Below are 14920 nucleotides of genomic sequence, written 5' to 3' on the forward strand. Positions count from 1 at the left end.
GTTTTCAATGACATTGAGGTCAGGCGAGTTGGCCGGCCATGCCAAAACTTCAATCTTTTTTTTAGTGAACCAATGCCGCATGAGCCGGTGCAAGATCCTGTTGAAATATGAAGTCTTCTTCGCCGAACTGTTCCTCAACAGTCGGAATCAGGAACGTTTCCAGAACATCTTGATATACGGCAGCATTGACAGTCTTCTTGAGGAAGCAGAGTTTCCCTACACCCCGAGCGGACATGCATCCCCAGACCATAACGCTCTGGGGAAACTTGACGGATCTTTTCACGCACTCGTGGTTGTAGGTTTCGCCACCACGACGCCAGACACGAGGACCTTGGTCACCGAAGGAGATGCAGTAGCGTGATTCGTCACTGAAGATCACTTTCTGCCAGTCTTCAGCAGTCCACTCGCCGTGTTCTTTGGCCCACTTCAGCCGTTTCTCCATTTGTTTCTTGTTCAGCATCGGTTTTACTGCTGGAACGCGAGATTTGAAGCCGAGTTCGCGCAGACGACGGTAAGTGGTTGATCTGGAGACGTCAGCGCCGGTCTGCTTGTTCCACAAGTCGGTGAGCTCGGAAGTGGACTTGAACCGGTTGTTGACTGCGATCTTTCTCAGCTGCTTGTTGTCGCGAGCAGAAGTTTTTCGGAGGCCGGAACAGTTGGTGCGCTTGCTGCAGTTTTTCTTGAGAGCTTTGCAGACGGAAGACTGGCTGATGCCGAGCTGCTCAGCAATTTTAGTTTGGGTCAAGCCTTGTTGGCGAAGGGCTTGAATTTGAGCCACTATTCCGGTTGAGAGGTCGCGCTGCTTACCCATGATTGATTTTACAACTTAGAAATTCTACTCAACCCTGACTTTATACTGCACAGTGAACACTCTTCACAGAAAACAAAAATTCGAGCATTTATTCTAATTCAATGAAACGGTTTCTCCATTATTCTTATTCAATAAAACAACAGTGTCACAGTTAAATGGCCTAAATGGACCTTTTGGAAAGCTCAACTGAGCTTTGACAGGCAGGTGTGAGCTGAGCTGTGATTACTCCAACGAGTAGGACAGGTGCGGTGAACACCTGATTTGCTTTCTGCACAAAAAATGCATTCAAAGAATTTAGTGATTGCACTATTTCAGATTATTCTAATTCCTTGACCAGATCTGTATATATATGTGCATTATTACTATATTTAATATATATACATATATATATATGCATACATATGCGTACACATACATAAATATACACATACAAACCCAGTGTTTTTTTTTTTTTGTTTTTTTTTTGGGGGGGGTGACGACATCCACTGCCAATCCAGGAAGCAGGAACACACGGAAACACTGGAAATCTGCAACAAAAAACCTCTCTCCGGGCCCAGAGAGAGGGAACCCCCCAACAGGGCGACACCCACGCAGGCCCGACAACGGAGGGCCCCACACCCAGGCATCCCATTCATTCATCCATTCACCTATCCGATACCTATACTAATAATAAGATATACTATAATAATAAGATATACTATACATAATAATAATACTAATAATACTAATAACCACCTTTGTATAATATAATATTGATAAATTATTAAGTTTTGTTGTCCTGCCAATGGAGGCTCAAATCCTCCATGGCAGGACACTTCCACACCGCATTCTCACCGACACAGACACACAATCACGCACCGTTTCCCCCTCCCCGGGGGTCCAGCACCGCCAGAAGGCACCCCAGGCTGCACGGCGAGCCCCGCCAGGCCCGGGTATCCCGACCCACCTATCCCAGGCCGGTGAGGGAACGCGGGTGATGTGGGACCCCCTCCTGCCCCTGGTGTTGAGTGCATGTGATTAATGCCATAAAAACAGGGAGGGGGAGGGCCAAGTATCGATTTGACACCGACCCCCCCCTCCCGAACTACGTGTCATTGTCAAATGTATTTATTAAGTGTTGAATGTGCAGTGTCTACTTTGCTACTCATATTCCAGTTTTTAAAAACCCGAATATGACCCTTGGGTAACTCCTTTTAAAACCCCAATATTGGGTCATTTAAAAGCCTAACGGGATTTTTTTTCTGCGCATGTTCGTTTCGCAAGGAATCTTGATCTTTTGAGTCAAGGACGTAGGTAATAACATGGAGAAACGCAAGACCACGCCACACTTTTGGAGTGAGGAGGAGACTAATCATTATTTAATAATTTTATAAATGTAATGAAGGATATGAACATTTCTGCATTTGTAGACGGTAGAAAGTACCCGGGATAGCCAGATTTACAAAAAGGTGAGTGAAAAGTTGCGTGAAGCAGCATTTGTTTTGGATTTGGATACAGGAAGAAGAAGCGGAAATGATGGTAATTGCGTTGTGATGTTCTCCGTGCGTCGCTGGTTTGATCCAGAAATCCCAAATGATTAATTACCATGTAAACAGGGATAACCCTGTTTGCTCACGCATGGAAACAGATTATTCCCAATGTTTCAGTAACCGGAATATTAGCAATAACCCGAATTTTGACTGCATGTAAACGTAGTCACTGACGTCTATACAGCTCTGGGACGTTAAGTCATTTCCATCTAACATCACCTTCACCTGTTATTTATAAAATCCAACACTTTGCATGAGATCCGACTGCAGAATCAATGAATAATGTCTTTTAAATGTCCATAGACCTTCTCGGGCTCTTCAGTCAGCTGACGGACTGGGCCTTTACAGTAACCGGCCCCAAACTCTGGACCGAGCTCCCGCTGCACATACACCCGGCTCCTATGGCTGATTTTAAATCTCATCTGAACTAATTTTTACTCACTAGCTTTTAACTCGCCATGATTGTTGTATTTAATTTATGTGTTTTATCTTTTACGTTGTCCTGTTTTGTTTTTTCTTTCACTTGTCCAGCACTTTGGTCAGCTGTTGTTGTTTTTAAAGTGCTTTATAAATAAACTTGAAACTTGAATGTGATTATTATACCAGTTCCTTTAAAAACAATGATTTAACAGCCCATAATAATCAAATATTTAAACACACTATGCCTTAACATCCTGATTATTGTTTTTTTCAGCTGAAAAGAAAACATAATCCTCCTGAAGATAACAATTAGGGGGAAAAGGAAAGATACTCGAGCCACAATTTACCATAGACACATTGATGAAGGAGAACAACATGGTTTTGGTATGTTTAATTTAGTTGTACATTTTTTTTCTTTTAATATTATTTGTTCTTTTGCATGTGTCAAAAGTAGGTGAGTCCAGGGTTTTTTTTTCACAACAAACAGAGAATAAAAAGTCCTCTGGCTATTGTTGAATTTCCACCAGGAAAGGAAAGGAAAAAGAAAAAGAATTGAAAATGCATAATTTCTGTCTAAAGAAACACTTTAATAGCTAGTGTATATATATATATATATATATATATATATATATATATATATATATACACATACACACACACATACATACACACACACACACATACATACATATAATAAATATAAAATACAATACAATTATATATATATATAAACATCCTTTTCCTTTCTTGATCTTCTGTTTTTAAAGTCTTAATGTGTGTGTGTGTATATATATATATATATATATATATATATGTATGTATATGTACTTGTAACCTCTATTTACAAGTAGATTCAGCCTCTACAAGACTTAGCACAAAGTTAGATGTTCTGTCAAGTTTTGTATAAAACTAGGTAAAGGTCTCAGGTGGACTGAACTTCTCCTGAATACATTTGACAGACAGCAAATCAGGATGAACTGAAGCCAGAGTGATTGATCTTAGTTAAATACGTCCAGGTGATCTGTTAGTCTGGACATTTGGTGAAGCTAATAACGCGGTTTAGCAGCCGAGAGCTGGTTAGCCTGTTAGCTCCGGGGTCATTAATTCACATCAGTTTTAGTTTGAAAGTCTGACAGCTGGTCACGTGGCCTGGACTCACCTGAGCTAGTCACATGGGTTTGCTTTGATGTGTCCGACGGGTCAATAACAGAGGGAAGTGGGTGAAAGGGCAGCAGGATTTCCCAGAGTTAAGCAGTTTAGCACCGGTAAACCATGGATGTATTATATAACTGGATACCGGATCGAAAATGGCCGCCCATTCATTTCAATGGAGTTTGCTCACCCAGCGCATCCGCCGAAAAAATTTCTGACTTCCTGGTTTACTTCCTGGTACACGGGCCCATAGAGCATGCGCAGTTGAGTCACCTCCCATGATGCTCTGGGGCCTCCCATCATGCCCCGGGGCAATGTGAACGAGCGCTGCGCGCTCTGGACAAGCGCTGCGCGCTCATGAGTCCTTCAGACCGGTAATGATAGATGTACACAATGAAATTAGGGATTTATAGGGCAAATCAACCGATGCTGTTCTCAAAGTCATGGTTATAGACTATACATGGTTCATTTGTGTGTGTTTTTTAATTAAAGATAAAACGAGTCATTTTTATTTAAGATGAGACACCCCAGGTTAATAGGCTAAAATAGGATAAAAATGTAAATAGCAGGTATCACCATGAAACTTCCCAAGTTTATTACTTACATTAAGACAAATATTTTTTGTATTACAAGTTTTGTCAAGTATTATGTTTAAATATGTCAAATATTATGTTTAAATGTGGTTAATTTACTGCGTTACACAGAGGCTACGCCGTAGGCTCCGCGGCTCCGCGCACCCTACGGCGTAGGAGCCGCGGAGCCGCGGACTGCCCACTGCCCACTGCCCTGCGGGCACTGCCCGGCTTCGCAGTGCCCGCGGAGCTGCGGAGGTGCAGCTTCCCCGGGAGCACTGTCATAAAATAAGCTGAGGATTAAGGGTTAAGATGATGTTAAACACATGACATCTAAAACTCCACGGCACCGTCGCAACAACTACGACACATCTCTCTCCCTGCACGTTTGCTCAAACCTGATGGAGGTCAGTTTTATTGTGAGGTGGGGATCTCACGCCACAAGCTCATTTTGTTAATATTGACCCTCATTTAGTCCCGTGCAGGGCGCTGCCTCCAAATGAAAGAGCAACAGAAGAATACATATTTGAAGTGCGTTAGGTGTGTGTGTGCAGGAGGATCTCAGTGGAAACACCCACACCTGCGCCTCCGCGGAGCCGCGGATGATCTACAGGATCATTAGAATGCTTATGAATGTGGTCGAAAACGCAGATCTTCGGTTATGTGTGGATGCAAATGTTTTTATAAACGGAGGGGGGGAAATATTCGTTTTTAAAAATACCCGGCTACGTGTGGACAGGGTCTTAGACTTGTGTTATTCCTGCCTGATATCTTATTTTCACAAACCATACACCGTTGGCTACAACGGAAATGTTTAAGTACAAGAATGACAAACCATTATTATTCTTGCTATTAAACATTTCTGTTTGGTGCAAATTGGCAATGCAATGTGTTTCTGAGTGATAATTCCGCCGAACGGCTTAGTTTCAGCCATCCTCGTTCCCGAGACACACACGACCGCGCTTTGCGAGTGCACGGCACAGCCGTGACGTCACGCCCAGAAAGAGACTTTTCTTTGACTTTTCTGGCCGTTATAAAACATTTTTGACGGAGATAAAGTCCATGACTTAAAAATATAGAATACAAAGATTAGTAATTGGTGGTGATTACAGCTGGAGGTGTCCTGTGAACAGTTTTAGAGGCTTCTCTTTTACTATTGCGGTCTATGGGAAAAAAGCTTTCTGGGCCCCATGGGATTTTTTGTTGCAGTACCGCGACTGGCCACTGGAAAAAATCGGCGTGCCTGCTGAGCGCGAGACTGGGGGCCTGCGGTAAACCGACATGGGTGAAATAAGGACCCCGATACACGGGAGTGCGCCCGCGAGGGCTGCCCGCGAACCGCCTGATCAATTTACATGAGTAAAACATCAATTAATAATTTCTGAATGTTATCCGGTAGAGAAGGATTTTTTGCTTTAAACATTACTTGTGCAGATTGAAATGCCACTAGATCCATGAGTTTTAGTGCTTTAGATTGTAAGAATAGTGAGTTAGTGTGATCTCCATATCCAGCCTTATGAATGTATCGTATTGCTCTCTTTTGAAGTTTGAGTAATGAGTGGAACCTGGTTTTATAGTTATTGTTATTATATATTAAATTGCTAATAAATAGAGTTAAAAACATGCAATGTGACATGCATTCATCAGCTGCTTTTAAAGCAAGTTATCACCAAATAATAATTACAGGTTTGTTAATTATATTTTATTATAAAATCATGCAAATTATGTTCAGAGCAAAATCAAAAATGCTCCCTGACTCAATACAAATCTCGAGGTTCTTTTCAATTCAGGAGACTTGATTTGATTTGTTTATTTGCACAACATAAAAAACGGTACAAAAGTTTAAATGAACATAAAAAAAACATGAAAATATGTGCAGGTGAGAAAGGAAGCCCTAAATGGGCTTATTCAAAGTTCTCACCAGGAAAAATACATTGTATTGAAATAATAGCAAGAACAAAAAAACAAAAAAACAAAAAAAAACAGCGTTCAAAAAAGATGGATATAAACCGACAATTTCTCGGTGTGCACGTGCAGAAGTGAGTCCACATTAAGTGGAAGCACTTCTAGACGCTTGGTCAATAAGGCTGGTCTTCAATCTCTGTTTAAAACTATTAATAGACAGTGAAGATTTTGCGATAAGTATATGAGAGTTCCAGAGTGAGGCACCCCTGTCTTTGATGGAGAACTGACTGCTATTGGTACGACTGAATGAAGAATGGAGATCCTCAAATTGTCTGGTATTATAGTTATGAATTTGCGAATTGGTCTTAAAAAAATCTTTGAAAGTACTTGGAAGCCTATTTGCAAGATAAGTGCATTTGTAAATGAAAGCACATGATTGGAGTATGTTAATATCATAGATGGATAATACATTTAATTTTTTAAACAAAGGGGCAGATGGGGCCAAATAGGAGGCAGAAGTAGCTATTCTTACAAATTTCTTTTGAGTAATGAGTAATTTGTGTAGATTTGATGAATATGTACTTGCCCAAACAATGTTGCCATAAATGAGATAAGGATAAATTAAACTGTAATACAGAGTAACGAGACAAGCCTGATGGACCAAACCTCTGATTCTTCTGATGATACCAAGGGATCTAGAGATTTTGTTAGTTACAGAATGTATGCTCTTTCCAGGACAAATTCTCATCCACAAAGACACCTAGAAATTTGGTGGATGAAACCTGATTGATTGTAATACCACCAATAGAAATCTTAGCTTTTTGCGGACAATATTTTTTGTTTTTACTTGCAAATACAATAAAATTAGATTTGTTAACATTTAACGACAACTTATTTGCAAGGAACCATTTTGAAAGCATTGCTATACCAGAATTAGCTTGCTCAATAAGTGAATCAAAATTTCTGTGAGTTAGTATCAAATTGGTATCATCAGCAAATAAGATTGGTGTAAAGGATGAAGATACAGTAGCCAGGTCATTTACATAAATGAGAAATAAAAGGGGTCCTAGTATTGATCCCTGAGGGACTCCACATGACATCTTAACATTGGAAGAAAAACAACCGTTGGCATGCACATGTTGTTCGCGGTTATGAACATAACTAGACAACCATTTCAAAGTAATATCATGGAAACCATAATGATGTAATTTGTCAAGTAAAATAGTATAATCCACAGTATCAAAGGCTTTGGAAAGATCTATGAAAATGCCAAGAGCAAATTCTTTATTATTAATAGCAGTATAGATTCTTTCCACCAGTTGTAAGAGGGACATATCTGTGGAGTGATTTTTTTCTAAAACCATATTGATGCTCGTATAAGATACTGTGTTTGTTTAGATGGTGAAACATTCTGTTGTAAACCAGTTTTTCCAATATTTTTGAGAAACATGGTAAAATTGATATGGGGCGATAATTATTAAAGATTCTTGGATCTCCAGATTTGTGCAGGGGAATAACTTTGGCAATTTTTAAGTCTCGAGGAACCTCCCCAAATTGCAGACATAAATTGAAAATATGCATAAGGGGTTTACTAATTGAGAAAGACACTGATTTAACCAATGAAGCAGCAATATCATCGTGACCAGCTGCTGATATCTTCAAATTAGAAATTAAATCTAAGACCTCTGTTTCGTTAGTATCTTCAAACTGTAAAATAGTAGGGAAATTGCCCTTAATGTAATCTAAATGATTACTACTTGAAACTCCCATATCCTTTGAGAGAGAAGAACCCACATTTGCAAAGAAACTGTTAAATTCATTTGCTATATCGGTAGGGTTATCATGTATCTTTTTACCATTCTTAAACTGAGATGGGAGAGGGGCAGTACACTTTTTTTTGTTGAGAAGTTCGTTGACAACCTTCCAGGTGGACCTAATGTCTGACGATTCTCTGAATTTATTTTAAAAGTACAGTTTCTTAGACATCCGCAATAGATGGATGTATTTATTTTTATATTTTTTATAGATTGCAGAATTCAGTGGAGTAGGATTAGTAAGAAATTTTTTATACAATTTGTTTTTTATCATAGAGGATCTTTTGAGACCTGTTGTAAACCAGGGGTTCCGAAGACCTTCACCAGTTTTCTTCCGTAGACTCCGTATAATCTTAGAGGTGTCTGCAATTTTACTGTACAAAAAGCTAAAAAAGGTATGAAAAGGAGACGTGCCTCCATTATTGGAGTTAAATTCTGGAATGATGCCTACATAAATTTAAAAACATGTCATTCTCTTTTGGTTTTTAAGAAAATGGTTTGTAAAGCTATTTTTGAAGCTTATAAGTGCGATTGACTATCTGTTAATGTTTCTTTGCTTTTCTGTTGTTTCTTTGCTTTTCTATTGTCTCTTTGCTTTTCTGGAGGTTGGTAGCCAAAAAAAGAAAGTTGATAATATAGTATAGGCTTTTATAAGCAGTCTGCTATCTGCCTATACCTTTTCAGTCATTGTTCAATACATGATTATTGGTTTTGTGTGAAATGTCAATGCTGTGCACAATGTTTTATGGTGTTTTGTGTTGTCATTATTGAATAAACTTCATTAATTCATTCATTTTTCCCCATTAATGTATGCAGAAAGATCAAGGGGGGCCATAAAACCTACATCAGACGATGTCTACATTTTATTTATTTATTTATTTTATTTTGTTTGACTAGTATAGATTTTAATAATTTGTTGAACATAAAATGACATGAAAAATACTTGTTTACATAAGTGTCTTCATTTTAGTATAACTTTAGTGTCTTCCTAACCTTCCCCTTTTAAAAAGCAGACTCTTGACAGCAATAATAAAAAAATGTAAAATAATAAAAATAAATATATACATATATTAATAAAATAAGATATATTAAATATATTAAGTATTAAAAATGTATATATATATGCCTTAGGTTTTTACCAACATGGTTACAAGTTAGAAAGTAAATAAAAAGTATTTCTGAGCCTAATAATATATATATATATATATATATATATATATATATATATATATATATATATATATATATATATATACAAAACATTTTAAGATAAATAAATATATATTTGTATTAATAAAATAAATATATGATATATTAAAATACATATGATATATATGTGATATATTAAAATACATATGATATATATATTATATATTAAAAATGCATATATAGAAGTGGCCCCCTCTGGACCCCCCTAGGCTCCCTTGGTACTCATGTATTTACCATGGATCTATTATAAAACGGTATTTACTCGCCCGGCGTTTACACTCGACCGCCCTGACGTGCGCGCTCCCGCGCAGAGGTCCTCCGAACCTCGTCCGGGACTATTTTCGGTGTAACATCGGCAGCGAGAGGTCACAGTGACGGATCAGTGATGAATCAAAGTTTCACAATAAGAGAAGTGACCACGATAGAAAAAATTAAAAAAAATGTGTTGCTGGGTATATTTTATTCTCGCAAAAAAAAAAAATGGACGAGCCGGCTTCAAATATTCAAAGTATGCCAAAAAACACGTTAAACTATCAAATGAAATAGGATAGTTTTAGTTTCCAAACTGATATAAACTTGCAGCCACATAATAGTAACCGGCATCTGTTCAACTTACACCCCCGATATATTATATTACACACACATAAATAATTTAAAAACACAAATACAGATAACAATCAATTGAGGTAAGTTTGTAAAATGGGACTCCCCAGAAGCTACTGTAGCTTATGAATAGCCCAGTCACACAGCAAAACAACTATAAATTACACAGATACATATAATAACCTTATTACCTAAACATAAACATCCACAGATAGTTTTAGAGTTAGACATAATTTGAGAATTAGACATAATTCAATAAGAAGAGACATAATTTAAAAACAATTTTTGTTAGTCTCTTTTTGAAAATTGAGAGAGATCCAGACTCTTTTATAGCAATTATCAATCTCATTCCAAATTTTTGGACCTTTACAGGTTACAGAGACTTGTACATTTCAGTTAGCTTTTCTTTCCCTTTAAAAGTTGTTTTCCCCTTGTGGTGTGTTCATGAGTGGGAGCATACGTTGGGATGAGATGACAGAGTCTGTTATTGAGTCTAAACACTACATTATACATTACACAGGCATTGTGGAAAATGTTACACTCAGTAAGTTTCAGAAGCTTACAGCTTGCGTTTATATGGGCATGTGTGTACAAATACATAGAAATTTTCAACTATGTGTGTGTATGTATGTATAGGTATGTGTGTGAGTATAATTACAGTATATAATAATAATAATAATAATAATAATAATAATAATAATAATAATAATAATAATGTTATTTAGCAGTGTGAGCACAGTGTGTGGGTATTTATAAATACAGGTTAAATGATTAGTGAAGGGGGGTAGGATTAAATAAGTTTACACTTCTTCCTACTCCTTTTTTGCACATGTAAATTAAGATATCAAATGTTAAAGGATGAAATTCTTTGTTTTGTTGTTTTTTTTTCTTAAGCTTCTCTTCAAGTGTTGTTTTTTACATGTACAAAAATGAAATAAATCAAATAAAAAAAAAAAGCTTATATCCATAAAAAAAGAGGATCAGAAGGAGCAACGTCACCCTCTTTCCTGGAGGATGACGTTGTAAAATAAAATAAAATAAAATGCATTAATATGAATTAGAAACAGCAGCTCCTCACCTGAGTGTGACGTGAAGTGAAATTAAATGCTTTCTTCTTCCCTGCGTTGTGTCTCCTCAGCTCGACTGTCCTCGCAGCCTCGCAGTGTTTATATCCGGCGATGACAGCGCAGCGTCTCGGCACCTGGTTTTCTGACCAATCACGGCTGGCGGACGCCGACGGAGCCACGTTGACCCCACAATCCGCCGGCCAATCACCGGCCCGGAACAAACCACCACTTAGCACGGCCGCGGCGGTCGGCCAATGGGGTGGCGTGTACGATGTCTGGTGAGAGAGGCTCAGCCAATCAGAGCGCAGAACCGGTTTTGTGTCGCGGGAGACGTTTTTAGTGGGCGGGGCTTGTGTTAAACGAGCACCAGGTAAACTTGTAACTATTATTAACCTGTTTAAAGTACAATATGAATTTATTTGATTTGATTTGATTTGATTTTGTACATGTAAAAAAACAACAATTAAAGAGAAGATAAGAAAACAAAACAAAACAACAAAACAAAGAATTTCATACTTTAACACTTACTATCTTAATTTACACTTGCAAAAAGGAGTAGGAAGGAGTGTTACATTGTAGTATTATAGTAAAGTAATGATAATGTAATAACATGCATTATAATTACTTCTATTAGTACATACATAAATAGTAGCACAACTTAAAGCTGGGCGTTTGTTTTGTTTTCTTTTGTTTGGCTTGATTTGCTTTGATTTTGACTATATTTATATATACATATAAGTATAAGTATTATATCACTGTATTGAACAGTTATTGAAACTCGTCTTATGTAAGAATGTATGTCAGATTCAGGGGTAGGACGATAAGTGGTTACTTCATTCCTACTCCGTTTCCAGCATGTTGGTGGATCCGTGAACTAATATTATATGAAGTGCTCTACTATATATATATATATATATATATATATATATATATATATATATATATATATATATATATATATATATATATATATATATTAGTGCTGTTCGATTAATCAATTTTAAATCGTAATCGCGATTATGTAATTAGAACGATGTTAAAATGTGAAAATCGTAAAATCGATTTTTCACTTTTTTTTTTATTTTTATTTTTTTTTTTAACCTTGTCTGCACACATATTAATGATTGATGGAAATACCTCTCAATACCTGCGACAAGTGCCCCATTGGAGAGGCTCTTTAGTGTAGGAGGGGGCGTTGTAACATGCCACCGGGCATCCCTCAAGTCAGATGCGGTAGACCGGCTCGTGTTCCTTGCAAAAAACTTGCAAATGTGAATAGCAAATGTAATGACTGACATTACACACCTCTACCTCCTTCATGAGTTGCATTATTATTTAGCATGCAAAGACCCAGTTTAGTTTAATTGGAAAATGTCGTTTTATTTAATTGGAAATATAACTTACTGTATGTTTGCAAGTGCTGATTTGCTGATTTCTTTTTTCAGAGATAAAACTTTATATTGTGGCAAGATAAGGCTCGACTCCAGAGGTTGGTAAAACACGTCTTTATTCCGTGACAGCGGAATCCAACTGACCAAAAGAAACTGTCAGTTGACAACTGTAAACTAACACACGTTGCTAAGCAACCAAATAAATGCTTGTGACCACGCCCCCTTCCATACAGTCCTGATGGGTGCGAGGTCCGTTATTGTGTCCGCCACACAGCCCCCCCCCCAGAACACCCAGAAGGTTGTCCTTGGAAGGGCCCATCAGTCCCTCACTGGTGGCTTAATCAGCCGACCATAACGGCTGCGCCGTCCTTCCTGTACCACCACAGGAGCATCAGTGTGAGCAGGATGCTGCGGAGAAAAAATAACAGTCTTCGGTGGTAAATTAGAACGTCCATCCTTTGCAGCATCGACAGGAGGTCTCAGTGGAGGGCGTTCACGACGGGGGACCTGGGCCGGGACCACAGCTTCATCCGCTACAGTGTGTGCGGGTTTAAGCCTATCTAGTGCCACGTGCTCTTTGCGGCCACCTAGGTCTAACAAAAAAACCTTAGGGCCTCTCTCGAGGACTCTAAAGGGGCCGTCGTATGGAGGCCGTAGAGGAGAGCGATGAGCATCATGCCGCACGAAGACAAACTGAGCCGACTTGAGCTCCGATGGAATGAATGTTCGCGGAAAACAGTGGTGAATGGGCCCCGGGGTCAAAAAACGATTTGATGCGAAGGGATCGCTTGCTGGGTGAATTTGCGGAGCCGAGCTTTCAGGCAAAAATTCTCCAGGCACACGAAGTGGCTGACCGAACACGAGCTCTGCAGGCGACGCATTTAAATCTTCCTTCGGGGCCGTGCGCAAACCGAGCATGACCCACGATAAGCGGTCCACCCAGTTACCATCCGAGAGCGCAGCACGCAGTGCTGCTTTGAGGGACCTGTGAAAACGTTCACAAAGGCCATTAGCTTGTGGGTGGTATGCAGTAGTACGGTGTACCTGCACTCCCAAAGCTTCTGCCAACGACGACCAAAGTTCTGAAATGAACTGGGGGCCTCTGTCAGACGTGATGTCAGACGGGACACCAAAACGTGAGACCCAGGCACCCAGGAAAGCACGCGCCACATCTTTTGATCCTGTAGAGGAAAGGGGCACTGCCTCGGGCCACCTGGTGGTACGGTCCACCATGGTGAGGAGGTGCGTGTAACCCTGCGATGGAGGAAGAGGGCCCACCAGGTCGATGTGGACATGGTCAAACCGCCTGGCTGGAATGGGGAACGGTTCCAGGGGCGCCTTTGTGTGCTGGTGAACTTTAGCCCGCTGGCATGCTACACATGCAGCTGCCCACTCCTTAACCTCCCTGCGGAGGCCGGGCCAGACAAACTTGGCCCCAACCAGTTTCACTGACGCCCGGATGCCAGGGTGTGAGAGGGAGTGTACGGAATCGAAAACCCGCCGGCGCCAGGAAACTGGGACCACCGGACGGGGCCGACCAGTGGAGATGTCGCAGAGAAGAGCTGGACCTCCGACCTCCACCGCCAAGTTCTCTAGTCTGAGACCAGTACCAGCAGACTTAAGAGTCGCGATGTCCTGGTCATCAGCCTGGTCAGCAGCCATAGCAGAAAAATCAACTCCCAAGTTTACAGGGCACACCAGCGCGCGTGACAGGCAATCGGCCACAAGGTTTGTTTTACCCGCGACATGCCGAATGTCCGTGGTAAACTCTGAGATGGACGCTAGATGGCGCTGCTGGCGAGCGGACCACGGCTCTGTCACTTTAGACATTGCAAATATCAACGGCTTATGGTCTACATATGCCGTGAATGAACGGCCTTCTAGAAAAAAACGAAAATGACGGGTGGCGAGGTACAGCGCCAACAACTCACGGTCAAAAACACTATACTTTCGCTCACTGTCACGTAGTTTGCGGCTGAAAAATGCAAGAGGTTGCCAAACTCCTGCCACCCGCTGCTCTACGACTCCCCCTACTGCTATGTCCGAAGCGTCGGTTGTCAAAGAAATGGGGGCTGAAGGTGATGGGTGAGCTAAAAGTACTGCATTGGCCAGGGCAGACTTAGCATCCTCAAAGGCACTGATGCGGTCAGGTGTCCAGTCCACTGGGTCACAGCCTTTCTTTTTTTGCAAGGCTCCATAAAGCGGCTGCAGGAGGTGGGCGGCGCGAGGGAGGAAACTGTTATAAAAATTAATCATACCCAAAAACTCCTGCAGCGCCTTAACCGAGGCCGGGCGGGGAAACTCTGCCACCGCTTGAACCTTAGACGGCAGTGGAACTGCACCCTGAGCTGAAATCCGGTGCCCTAAAAAATCAATAACCGGCAGGCCGAACTGGCACTTAGCCGGGTTGACAATAAGGCCGTGTTCATCTAGCCTCTGGAAGACCA

The 14920-nt window shown here is 40.2% G+C and overlaps 1 protein-coding gene across 2 annotated transcripts in view; it reads right to left on the reverse strand.

Annotated features, from left to right (window-relative positions):
- Positions 1–11232, reverse strand: part of hmgcs1 (3-hydroxy-3-methylglutaryl-CoA synthase 1 (soluble)) — a 54327-nt gene extending 43095 nt beyond the window's left edge. Inside the window, exon 1 of one of the 2 annotated variants that reach the window (XM_061734636.1) lies at positions 3920–4059. The gene's annotated coding sequence lies outside the window, so the exon portion shown is untranslated. Of the gene's footprint in view, positions 1–3919; positions 4060–11093 lie in introns of those variants that run through there. The other variant, XM_061734637.1, reaches the window with a different exon arrangement.
- Between the last annotated feature and the right edge of the window lie 3688 nt (positions 11233–14920).

The sequence above is a fragment of the Cololabis saira genome, chromosome 11, assembly GCF_033807715.1.
Source record: "Cololabis saira isolate AMF1-May2022 chromosome 11, fColSai1.1, whole genome shotgun sequence".
NCBI classification, from domain to species: domain Eukaryota; kingdom Metazoa; phylum Chordata; class Actinopteri; order Beloniformes; family Belonidae; genus Cololabis; species Cololabis saira.